Raw genomic sequence first — 14,079 nt, forward strand, 5'->3', positions numbered from 1 at the left:
CACTTTACACTGGAGATGTGGAGCAGCTAATCTCACTGTCCGCAGTGGACACTGTCTATTGAAAAAGTACACTGGATGTAACAGGTATTTTTTGGATGTGCACACTTTACACAAGAGATGTCGCACAGATAATTTAACTGTCCGAAGCAGACACCATCTATGGATAAAGTACACTGGATGTCACTGATATTTTAGGGATGCACACACTATACACTGTAGATGTAGCGCGGATGATTTAACTCTCCGCAGCGGACAACGTCTACGGAAAAAGTACACTGGATGTCACTGATATTTTAGGGATGCGCACACTTTACAAAGGAGATGTGGCACGGATAATTTAACTGTACGCAGCGGACACAGTCTACGGAAAAAGTACACTGGATGTCACTGATATTTTAGGGATGCGCACACTTTACACAGGAGATGTGTCGCAGCTAATCTCTCTGTCCGCAGCGGACACATCTATTGAAAAAGTACACTGGATGTCACTGATATTTTAGGGACGCGCACTCTTTACACAGGAGATGTGGCGCAGATAATTTAACTGTCTGCAGCGGCCTATTAGACGCTGTTGAGCGCAGGATGTGCTAAAAATATATATTGCTGCTGGCACACACAATAGTCCTTAAAGGAAAGTTTTTGTAATAAAATGTTTCCAATAACTCTCCCTACACTGTCTTTCCCTTACTATGCTCAGCTCTCCCTGACTAAGACTGAGCCGAACACGTGTAATCGGGTGCTTTATAGCACCTGATGACGCGTTCCAGCCAGCCAATCACTGTAATGCCAGTAGCCAACATGGCATTACAGTGCATGCCAGTACCTCCCTGCACGTTTTTTGGCTGCGTAGCAGGCAAGAAACTTGCGGGGAGGAGTCTCGAGCATTGCGCTCGAGCACATGCTGCACTCAGCGAAGTACGAGATTCTCGAGCCGCTTAGCAAATGCGGCACCAATATTCAAAAAGTGGTCAGAGCCCAGAAACTATAGACTGATAAGTCTAACATCTGTCATGAGGAAACTGTTTGAGGGTTTTCCAAGAGATGCTATTTGAGTATCTCAATGAAAATAAGAGTATAACAATATGTCATATCACCAGGTTTAGGTGGCATACACCCCCATATCCTAAGATATCCTGATAACTGTATTATTCTCTGTGTAAGTGTGTATACAGAGATAGCTGTCAGTCACTGATAACTGTGTCATTCTGTGTGTACGTGTGTATACAGAGATAGCTGTCAGTCACTGATAACTGTATTATTCTCTGTGAAAGTGTGTATACAGAGATAGATGTCAGTCACTGATAACATCTCCCCCATGAACAATAAAATAAGAAATAGCAGAAATATAAATATAGAAATTACAAGTTTTTCTGAATCTTTTCCCACAAAACTATATATCAATCTACCCAGCTTATCCCGCTCTATAGGATGCTGCCTGTAGATTGCACTGCATTTTATATATGACAGATCCTCTTTAAAGGGGACTGGAGCTTATTTCAGCTATCAGAATGTGCAATGGGGGAAATTTGAGAGGGAAAAGGCACAGTACTGTAATGGAAGTAAGCAATTCTGCATCTGGAAGTGCAGTGCAAGGCGGTTTCCTTTGCTTTGCCACGTCTACAATCTTGCATTTGTGTAAAATATAATCATTATTACATATTACATGATCATAAGAACAAAGAGGCATTGACAAACTCCCTATAGTGTGAATATAACAAAGCCCAAATTGTGTGCTATAATAACATATACAAAGTTTTACCAGCCTGTATTAATATGACATTATGATATCAGAACAAAGTTTTTTTTTTAACTCCCACTGAACCTAATAATACCATTCAAAACTGAGGTAACACCTTGTACCAAAAAGAAATGAGCTGACATGCAAACCTGGCAGGTAGCAGGAAACACATTTCATCCTGTCAACTTTTCTTTCAGTGCTTAAATTACAGGGTGTACACAAAGGATTTCACTGGATTTCTTTCAAGGCCAGAGGCAACATACTAACTCTGGAGCGCTGTTATGAAAGAGTGTAGTAGCGTATCTTTCATACGTGCGTGTCGTGTGGATTACACACAAAATGTACACCTACTCCTGCATTGCACATAAAGCCAGTGACATCACAATGGCAGGGAACTGAACTTGTTTCTGGATAATCAGAGCAATGATATGGGTCATTTGTAGCCAGGGCTGATTCTAGCATTTCTGCTGTCCACCAGTAGTAGTGCCAATATGTATATTGTTCCCTGTATTATACAGTAGCTCTCCCTGTAGTGCTCCGGCCTGTATTACAATTCACCCCACCCCCCGTAGTGCCCCTTGTGCTTTGGCCTGCAATATAATGCCCCCCTGTAGTTATTCCTGTATTATAATTACCCCTGTATTATAATGCCCACTGTAGTGGTCTAGCCTGTATTATAATTCCCCTCTCATAGTGCCCCCTGTAGTATAATGCCTCCCCCTGTAGTGCTAGTATGAATAATGCTCTCACCCACTGTAGTCCCCCTTATATAATGCCCACTGTAGTGGTCTGGCCTGTATTATAATTCCCCTCTCATAATGCCCACTGTAGTATAATGCTCCCTGTAGTGCTAGCATGTGTAATGCTCTCACCCCCCTCTCCCCTCATAGCATAATGCCCCCTTCTAGTGGTAGTATATCATGTTCTCCCCCGTAGTGACCCCATAGTGTAATGCAGGGATCTTAAGTCTCCCGGACGTTCAGTGAGTCTCCCGCTATTAGATAGCGGCTCCCTGACGCCCGCATGTGAAACAATATATCCTGGAAAGGTTTACTCGCAGTACACCTTTCCGGCAACCTGTAGCAGTGTCCCCTTCTCGGCGCGTGGGACACAGTGCAAGAAGAAGCCGATGTCAGCAGTCCGCAACGGCGCATCAGACTGAGCCTGTGCGCACGCGCGGGATCTCAAAGCGGGAGGAGGGGAGGGAGGGGGAGGGAGAGGCGGCACTGAGGAGTAGAAGGCGGCGCTGGGCACCATGCATCCACAGACCTCCCCTGCTTGGGCACCTTAATGATTGACAGGTTAGTAAAACCTGTTTTTCCGCAGAATAAAGCCACAAATAGCATTTATAAGGCCACCTTAGAAATCAGAATGCTATCCTGGACATGAGCATATGTTTAGCTCACAGGGCTTATAGGTGGTGACAGAATCCCTTTAATCATATACATAAATATGATAATTTGGGGCAGGGTAATGAGCCCAGTCCTCCACACCATAGAGCAAAGTGTGCAGATACTGCATATGTTTGGAAAATGTAATAAAAAGTTTGTGAAAGAAAACAACAAAAAAAGAAAACCTCCCGGAAATGAGAAGTGCACCTCCCTGAAATGAGTTTTTGCAGGTTGGGATGTCTGGTAATGCCCCCCTGCAGCTATAGCATATAGAATGCTTATATAATGCTCTCCTCCTCTAGTATAATGCCCCATATATAAAAATTCTCACCCACAGTATAATGCCCTGTACATATAAAGCTCCCCCTGTAGTATAATATCCATGTATATATAATGCTCTCTCCCAGTAGTATAATGCCTCTGTATATATAATGCTCTCACCCCTGTAGTTTAATGGCCCATATATATAATACGCTACCTTCTTTTATTATAATGCCTCTGTATATATAATACTGTCCCCCATAGTATAATGCCCCTGTTTATATAATACTCTCCTGCTCTCCCCCCTGAAGTATAATGTCCCTGCATATATAATTCTCTCCCTCCCGTAGTACAATGCCCATTTATATAATGCTCTCTCCAAAGCACCCCCCCACACACACACATGCAGTGTCCCAGGGGGTCAGTAGTGTAGCTTTAGGTATGCTGGGCTTTGTAGTGCAGGGTAACCCACTAACCTGGGACTCACTGTCGTCTTCAAACGGGTCAGCACTGGAACAGGCAGGTGATAAATGTCGTGACGCCAGTGTCAATTGAACGGTGACACACCGTGTAATGATAGGTGGAATAATGGAGTAACCCAGGTATTCATACAACAGGTCAACTTTACTGCATGGATATGTAGTGGGGTGAACAGCCAGATAACACAGTTCCAGAGTTATTTCACACTTTATCATGCAGTTAACAGTGGTGGTTCAGGCTTTCACTTACAACAAGGTTAACTTCGAGACAGGCCTCCTAGGATCAGGGCTTTCCTCTTACTCTACTTGCAGCAAAACCCTCAAGGTCCAGACACCTAATTCTTGGTAATAACCCTTGAGCAAATACTTGGTAGAGGTCTTCTTCCCTCCTGACGGCTGGCTCTGTCTTTGGAGTTCTTCAGGTATCACTAACCTGGAAAGCTGGGTGGGTATGACCCTCCACACCAGAGATGCAATCTCTGCACTGCCGACTGAGCTCTGACCCTCTCAACACTGAGTCTAGAAACTTCTGAACCCTCCTCCTGGGCTAGGCCCTAGCCTATTCATACTGAACTGGGGGCTCCCTCTGCTGGCTGTGACAAGGATCGCCTGTACCAGGCCTGACTGGCTTAAAGGGAAATACACATTACAATCTAGCAGTGTCGGGTAGCCTACCCGTATGCTGCACAAACACCAGAAGCGGCCTGCGGCAGCCTATGAGGGTAAACACTGGAGACAGGAGACAGAGGCCGTAAACTAGCGCCCCCCTTAGAAGCAGGTCAGCTACACAAGATTTTCATCTTGTCTCTTGGCAAAAGCATTAAACTATCATCAATACATAATACTGCTATATGTGGCAAACAGATCAAATCCAGAACGTAATTCTTCTATTATAAAATGACAACTGCAGAAAATTATAGTAATAAATAGTGTTGAGCGTGAATATTTGAATAGCGAATTTTTATAGCAAATATCGCCACTTTGAGAATTCGCGAATATTTAGAATATAGTGCTATGTATTCGGTATATCGAATATCCTGCATTTTTTTCCATCTGAACACATATTCCTCTCTGCTTCTTGCTTGTGGGCCAATGAGAAGGAAGCAATGTCAAGGTCACAACAATACTTAGTGCACCAATCAGTAATCTGTGGTCAGACCTGCTAAAATGTGAAGTTGCACGTAGTGCGAATAAATATTGTAATCACTGCCGTTTAGCGCAATCGCGAATATATTAGAGCACTTGACTTTATATGCATATAAAGCTATTGTAATGTTCTGCCGTGCCAACAATTTTCTCCAGTCTCAGGAGAAACTCATGAAACTTCTAGCAGCTTGAAAAATGTAGCCAAAGTGACTTACGCCTGTATTTTGCGTTACGAATTCGCATTACTCGACTTTTACATTGCCAATTTTTTGCATTTAATAAAATAATCTCGAATTCTCAAATTTGCGAATATATGACGAATATTCTACAAAATATTCGTGAAATATCGCAAATTCGAATATAGCCACTGCCGCTCATCACTAGTAATAAAGTATATCACACTCATTATTGCAAAATGTTTTTTTCCTTCCTACTTTTATCTCCACCGAAACTGGCATATTTGTGTTTGTCTCTATAGTACATCTAAAATGTATGCAACATAAAGAAATCAAAGCATACGTTATGGTTATGGAGCAGGGACAGATTGGTCATTGGGACTACAGGGAGAAATCCTGGCAGGCTGGTTTAATCATAATGTTACTAAGTCTGTCTTTTTATCCTTCCACCTCCATGGACCTTTACATGGGTAGGTTAGAGGGGGGACAGGGTGACTTGTGCCCCCAGTAGATATTAAGGGCTGATGAATTAGGAGGGCTATATTCAGTTGTATTCATGGCAGCACAGTGGCTCAGTGATTAGCACTGATGCCTTGCTCTCCCTGTGTTTGTGTGGGTTTCTGCTGGTTTTCTCCCACACTCCAAAAATGGAAATTGGCTCCCTACAAAATTGACATTAGTGTGTGTTTTTCGTGTTGAGGTCATGTGCCTATTTGGCAGCCGCTGTCACCCCAACCATTCTACTGCACGTAGCAGCAGTTTGGGTGCAGGAGGTGGGAGCTACTTGCTGGAGCTGCATACACATTTTTTTTAACTGGAGAGCATGGCATGGGGGCCTTAGCTTAATCAGAGTGCACAGGGTAAGGACAATTATTTAAGCAGGGCACATAGTGTGGAGGCTGTAAAGTAAACAGGCACACAGCGTAGGAGCCATAATGTAAACAGGGAACATTGCATGTTATGAAGTTGATCATGGTGCTTTATTTATGTTATGAGCTTCGTTCTGGTTCTGCAATTATACTTAAAGGGGTTGTCCAGGTTCAGAGCTAAACCCGGACATTCCTCTAATTTCACCCAGGCAGACCCCCTGATTTGAGCATCGGAGCAGTCCATGCTAAACGGCTAGGGCAGTGCTAAAGCCCACCCATCAGAGCCGGTGAAGTCACTGAACACACTGCCGGGCGGGTCATGATAAACAAAAGAGCCCGTGCCCTGCGCGATCCAGCACAGGGCAAGGGAACGCATCGGAGCATGAGATGCTCAGATGCTAGCCTCAGGGGGGCTGTCTGGGTGAAATTATGGGTATGTCCGGGTTCAGCTCTGAACCCGGACAACCCCTTTAATGGACAAAATTATTGAGACATAGGTCATAATCATTGAATTCAGGTGTTTCATTCAGGCTCATTGCCACAGGTGTATAAAATACAGCAACTAGCCATGCAGTGTACCTTTACAAACATTTGTGAAAGAATCAGTCATATTAAAGAACTCACTTAAAGAGTTATTTTTTTATTCTAGATAAATACCTTTACTTGTGGGGTACCCCCCGCTGATTCTGCCCCCCGAATGTTTTTTTTAAATATCTCTCCTGCTCCCCGCTGTGGCCCCCTGTAGTTTTCCTGCTTAGTATGTTAATACTGAGCATCGGTACAGGGAGGAGACGCCAGGGTTTCTCAATCGTCTCCTTCTCCCTGGCCGTGCCGCGATCCAATCACAGCGGAGAGCGACACAGCCAGGGAGAAGGTGAGCTTTTTTTCCTCCCTGGCTGTGACGCTCTCCGCTGTGATTGGACCGCAGCACAGCCAGGGAGAAGGAGACGCCCATTGAGAAAATCTGGCGTCTCCTCCTCCCTGTACCGATGCTAAGTATTAACATACTGACCGGGAAAACTACAGGGGGCCACAGCGGGGTGCAGGAGCAATATAAAAAAAATTCAGGGTGGCAGCATCAGCGGGGGGTAACCAGCAAGTAAAGTTATTTATCTAGAATAAAACAAAACCGTGAAAGGTCCTCTTTAAATGGATTGTCTCACTTGCGCAAATGGCATTTATCATGTAGACAAAGTTAGTAGACAACACTTACTAATGTATTGTGATTCTCCATATTGCTTCCTTTGCTGGCTTGATTCATTTTTACATCGCATTATACATATTATAACCAGGGGTTATGGCTGCAGTTCCCCACACCTGAGAGTATGTGCATAGTTTGGTTTGTTATATAATGTTTGTAATGGTTATAATGTTAAAGGGAACCTGTCATGTGGATATTTGATTATAATCTAACTAATTATATACAATCATTAACTACTAAAAAGTACCTTAGATGTATTCACTTACTGGTGTGACAGATGGTTACCTCATAATATACACACAATGAGGCAACATGCCGCATGCTAATGAGCTGATTTGAGTCCAGCGTGACGTCAGTGAGTCCAGCGTTTTTTTAATTCAGAGATATAGCCATCTGCTGCTAATTCATATGGGAAAAAACTGTCAATCAGCAGCAGGTAGGCGGGGAGAGTCAGGAGCTCATAAATATGCATGACTCATCATTATCAGCTGGAGCTTTTCATTACAAGATGTTGGCAGACTGACTGGGTCAATTAAAGAAAGTGACCCAGCATTTTGCTAAGAGAATCAGTCACTTATTTATGTTGCCCTTAGTTAGGACACCATAAAACTGGTGACAGGTTCCCTTTAATGCTATGTACTGCACAATCAGTTGTTCCAGCATGAGCCAGGCAATGGACAGCATTTCACAAGACTCCCTACCCCCTAGCTCCAAAAGTGAGAGCAGCTGTAGAGAGGGTGGAAGGAGGAGATGTCTCCATGTGCTCCTCTCCCATATACTCCAGTTCCAGAACCTGGAGCCTCAGTAACCTCCAGAAGCTCCAGGAGACCCAAGCAAGAACTAAAGGAGGAGGATTTGCATGGCTAATTCAAGAGAGAGAGAGACATAAAGGTAACCCAGCTTAAGGCAATCCAGATCAGGTTAATGCAGGGGGATAACAAGTTAAGACACCATATGCATCTTAGAATAGTGGACACTACAGCCACAGTTGCCAGAGCAAAGCTATTAGCCAGAGATCCCTATAGCAGAGATTTTAGCCAGAATAATCTGATGGCCAATTCTGTATTCATCTGCTTAGCTCATGCAGGGACATCTGGGAGGACTTTGCCTTGTATTGCAGCAGTACAATCTACTGCTGGATGTGCTACATCTTCAATCCTGCATACAGTAATAAGAGACTCTTGTTAAGTTTAATCTGATCTGGTCTCTGACTTTCTTAGCACCACATTCTGGCCAATGCATTTCCAACACGTGCCCTGCCTAGCACCCACATGGACATTAACACCATGGGCACCCCCGAACCATCATCAGGCAGGGAGCTTACAGATACAGGGAGTCCTCTGAGAGAAAACAGGGTGCCCCTCCTTCACTGCACCGAGCCCAGGGAGGGACGACCTGAGGGAATAAACTCTGACACATCATCATCAGAGCGACTACCACTCTCATTCTCTATGCAGACTCCTCAGGGGTTCGCTGCACAGCTACCGCTGCGGCGCTGATATGAGGTGTCCAAGATGGGAACTGCTGTGTATGCATGCCTATGCGTGCTCCCATGATTTTGTCCACCAGAGAGGCCTGCACTTTTTCTCATAGTGTGCAAGCACGCCTTCTGCTGCTGGATTGCAGAGGTGGCCATAATCCCTGGAAACGAGCAATGTATAATGAAAAATGAATCCAATATGGACAATCACAATATATTAGTAAGTGCCTTGTAATAACTTTGTCTACATGATAAATACTATTTGCTGAAGTGAGACAACTCCTTCAATTTAATTCAAGTGTTATACTGTAATAAGAATGCCACCGTTACCAGTCAATTTCTGAAATGTCTTCCCTCCTAGAAAACTGCTAGTTATCTGCAACATTTGAAACAGTTCCTTCTCGCTGTCAGACAGTTTCTTGGCAACAGTTCACACTAACCCATTTGCTATGCAAACAGAAGGGAAATGTCAGCCACCCCGGCCTCAGGGCAGCCCAATGCATGTGGAGAAAAGGAAAATACTGCATGCCAGGATGAGCTGTGCTAGTTCAGGCCTCCTTGAGACCACTGGCCGCTTAGCAGCTGGGAAGGAAATACTGCTTCAGTGGGTGCATGTGTGTAGAGAGGTTGGGTGTGTCGCTTAGTCAGAGTACCATAGTAGCCAAAATGGAGAACTAGAGCTACGAAAGGAGAAGTAACAACCTTGTGCCAGAGCATCAGCAGCAGAGTGTCAAAAACAGCCAGATATCGGAGCAGCTGGCAACAAGTGGAGTGTACAAGCCAGAGCTCTGCCAAGACATCCCCAAAAAGAAACACACTAATAACAATATTGCTCTGTCCTCAGCTCAATCAAGAGTGATTTCTACTGGTATTGTGAGCCATTTTTATGATATTCTATACATACCGTAAAAAACATTACACATGGCCTGTCATTTAATACTACTTACTGCATCTTTCTGTAAGAAAATAAGCAGTTTTTCACTTGTCCACCTGCATTTTACAACTTGGTGCTAGTCGGCAGGCAGACATAATCTGCCAGGCCAGCATATCCAATGTTGCCAATGGGAGCTCTTTTAATTCTTCTACTAAAGTTCAGTGGACCCAGTTTGTTGTTAGATTGGCAAGACAGGCAAGAGTCAGTAGTCTGATTGTGTAAAATAGCCCTACATCTAAAAGTGGAACTGGCCCTAAGCACATTGGAGTGCAAGTCAAGAAGACCAATGCTGTTATAACCAGCAAGAGACAGGTAGACATTTAGGAAGAAGTCTTGCATCCAGTAGAATGTATATGTAAATCTATCCAGCAAGACATGCTGCGAAAGAGGTTCTTGGCCCAACACCAGGGAGAGGAGGAGACACTGATCCAGTTAGCAAATGGCACAGCAGAAGGAAATACAAAGAGCCACATCCTTTAGCAATGAGGAAGTTGAGCCGCTCACCAGTCTGTCCTTCAGTCACATAGGGCATTTGGACATTGCCATACTTCTAATATTTTATTCAGAATAGAACATAAATCACGGAACAAAAGTTTAAACTGAGAAAATGTACAATTTTAAGGGAAAAATATATTGAATCAGAATTTCATGGTGTCAACAAAGCCCCAAAAAGTTGGGACAAGGCCATTTTCACCACTGTGTGGCATCTCCCCTTCTTCTTACAACACTCAACAGACGTCTGGGGACCGAGGAGACCAGTTTCTCAAGTTTAGAAATAGGAATGCTCTCCCATTCTTGTCTAATACAGGCCTCTAACTGTTCAATCGTCTTGGGCCTTCTTTGTTGCACCTTCCTCTTTATGATGCGCCAAATGTTCTCTATAGGTGAAAGATCTGGACTGCAGACTGGCCATTTCAGTACCCAGATCCTTCTCCTACGCAGCCATAATGTTGTGATTGATGCAGAATGTGGTCTGGCATTATCTTGTTGAAAAATGCAAGGTCTTCCCTGAAAGAGATGACGTCTGGATGGGAGCATATTTTGTTCTAGAACCTGAATATATTTTTCTGCATTGATGGTGCCTTTCCAGACATGCAAGCTGCCCATGCCACACGCACTCATGCAACACCATACCATCAGAAATGCAGGCTTCTGAACTGAGCGTTGATAACAACTTGGGTTGTCCTTGTCCTCTTTGGTCCGGATGACAATGGGGTTGGGACCATCAGTTGCATTGTGGAGAAGTCAGGTGGATACACAGCTGATAGTCCTACTGAATAGACTGTTAGAATTTGTATTATGGCAAGAAAAAAGCAGCTAAGTAAAGAAAAACGAGTGGCCATCATTACTTTAAGAAATGAAGGTCAGTCAGTCTAAAAAATTGGGAAAACTTTGAAAGTGTCCCCAAGTGCAGTCACAAAAACCATCAAGCGCTACAAAGAAACTGGCTCACATGTGGACCGCCCCAGGAAAGGAAGACCAAGAGTAACCTTTGCTGCGGAGGATAAGTTCATCCGAGTCACCAGCCTCAGAAATCGCAGGGTAACAGCAGCTCAGATTAGAGACCAGGTCAATGCCACACAGCGTTCTAGCAGCAGACACATCTCTAGAACAACTGTTAAGAGGAGACTGTGTGAATCAGGCCTTCATGGTAGAATATCTGCTAGGAAACCACTGCTAAGGACAGGCAACAAGCAGAAGAGACTTGTTTGGGCTAAAGAACACAAGAAATGGACATTAGACCAGTGGAAATCTGTGCTTTGGTCTGATGAGTCCAAATGTGAGATCTTTGGTTCCAACCACCGTGTCTTTGTGTGACGCAGAAAAGGTGAACGGGTGGACTCTACATGCCTGGTTCCCACCGTGAAGCATGGAGGAGGAGGTGTGATGGTGTGGGGGTGCTTTGCTGGTGACACTGTTGGGGATTTATTCAAAATTGAAGGCATACTGAACCAGCATGGCTACCACAGCATCTTGCAGCGGCATGCTATTCCATCCGGTTTGCGTTTAGTTGGACCATCATTTATTTTTCAACAGGACAATGACCCCAAACACACCTCCAGGCTGTGTAAGGGCTATTTGACCATGAAGGAGAGTGATGGGGTGCTGCGCCAGATGACCTGGCCGCCACAGTCACCGGACCTAAACCCAATCAAGATGGTTTGGGGTGAGCTGGACCGCAGAGTGAAGGCAAAAGGGCCAACAAGTGCTAAGCATCTCTGGGAACTCCTTCAAAACTGTTGGAAGACCATTTCAGGTGACTACCTCTTGACGCTCATCAAGAGAATGCCAAGAGTGTGCAAAGCAGTAATCAAAGCAAGAGGTGGCTACTTTGAAGAACCTAGAATATGACATATTTTCAGTTGTTTCACACTTTTTTGTTATGTATATAATTCCACATGTGTTAATTCATAGTTTTGATGCCTTCAGTGTAAATCTACAATTTTTATAGTCATGAAAAGAAAGAAAACTCTTTGAATGAGAAGGTGTGTCCAAACTTTTGGTCTGTACTGTATATATATATGTTTGAAATGCGGCCAGAATATCCCCCATTTCAGGTGCCCCCCTCTGGAATGCGCCTGCAGGAAGTGAGGCCCACAACTGGACAATTATGTCCAGTTTCGGACACTTCAAAGGACAGAGAATCAATTTAGATCCTCTGTCCTTTGATAACATCTCCGGCAAGGCCGGAGATGTTCTGCACTACAAAGGCGGGAGAACAAAGAGCTCCCCCGCCCCTGTAGGTGTTAGGAGCACCAGGAGGTATGCGGGTGCTTCACAGGTGGGAGATTCGAATCATGCCCTGTCCCATACCCCTGCTGAATTAACCCCTGCAGACCCCAGCCTTGCTCCCCTGCCCTTATTTACTTCTGCATACCCAGATCCCTAGCATTTACCCCTGCTGCTTGATTAACCCCTTGCTGGGCTGAACCTGCAGAGTCCCTGAACCCCAGTACTCTGCCTTGATTACCCCTGAAATTATTGTGTTTTACCCCTTGTACCCCGTAGGGACATTGCGTAGCCAGGTGCTGGAGTTGCTGGTATTTATATGTGTTTGAGTGTAATGTATAGATAGTGTGTGGGGTGGAATTGGGAATTGAATTGTGTAGTGTAGTTAGGTTTATATTGCGTTTATTGTAGTAATATTATTGTACTGCTGTGTGTGCGTCTATATGTATATATATTTATGACCATTGATCTATAAATATATATAGATATAGCGTAATAGACTGTATTTGCATTGTGTTATAAATATTTCTTTATTCATAATACAGTGTATAGTGTTTTTAGTGACCGCCGTAGTATAGTAGTAGAAAGTCGCACGTAGTTAATTGTAGTGTATAGGCAACAGAGGTAGCTAGTTAGTTAGACAATTAGCTAATTAATAAGAGAGTATTTTTTTTATAGTATAAATAGGCAGAGTCATTATAGACGACTTAAGCCTATTTATGAATATTAATTATTGAGATTAGCCTAAATTTCAATAATTAATATTTCCCTTAACACTTTAATGCTGCTGTGCCTGTTTTCAGTTGTGGGTTCCATTACTTAATTTTTCAGGATAATCAGTATCACCCTTTCTCCCTGAGACGGAGAGTCATGGAGCAGTGGAAATAAGAACATTGTGATATCCATTACATCAGGGAAACATGACTACTTGTAAGACTGGCTTATGAAGACATCTCATCTGCTAACAGTACATTAGGTAGTGACTAACCTTACAGTACGTAAACCATTTGCACATCATTTTTTATCAAAGCTGGAGTACTCTAGTTGCTAATAACAACCAATAAGCTTTGAGCTATCATTTTCCAGAGGTCTTTTTTTAAATGACAGCTGCATAAAGATTGGTAGCCAGGGGCAAACTCCACTTTTCCTTTACTCCAATTTTTGGAAATCTCCCCCTGCCATTTCTTTTAGTATATTTCTCTCTGTTATCTTACTTTCCCCGTTGATGAATCAGGATGTTTGATTTATGCATAAATGAATGAATCGAGTTAATCTCTGTAGCACATGGTTTACTATTTTATTATGCATCTTACAGAAGTTAAAGCACATATGTATTTCAGATCCCAGGGCGTCCTTCAATACACATATTCTTTAGCATTTTGATGACATTATTCACCATAGGACTGGAAAACTACAACTGGAAAAGCAAAGTATGGAGAATCTGTTTCTTACATCTTTTTTTCAACTTCCCATGTCACTTCTTGGAGATTTTCTTCCATGTGTGGTTTAGGATGTTAGTAATTTGCATTTTGGAAAGATCCTGTCAGTTATTTATGTTCTGACTGCTTTTACTGTTATGCATAAAACAGCTGGACTCCATACCAATGTCAATATAACTCCAAATATTCTCAAACATATAGTGTGTCCATAAAAGTCTTGTGAGCTTCTAAACTG

Source organism: Bufo gargarizans, chromosome 1 (genome assembly GCF_014858855.1).
Source record: "Bufo gargarizans isolate SCDJY-AF-19 chromosome 1, ASM1485885v1, whole genome shotgun sequence".
Taxonomy (NCBI): Eukaryota; Metazoa; Chordata; class Amphibia; order Anura; family Bufonidae; genus Bufo; species Bufo gargarizans.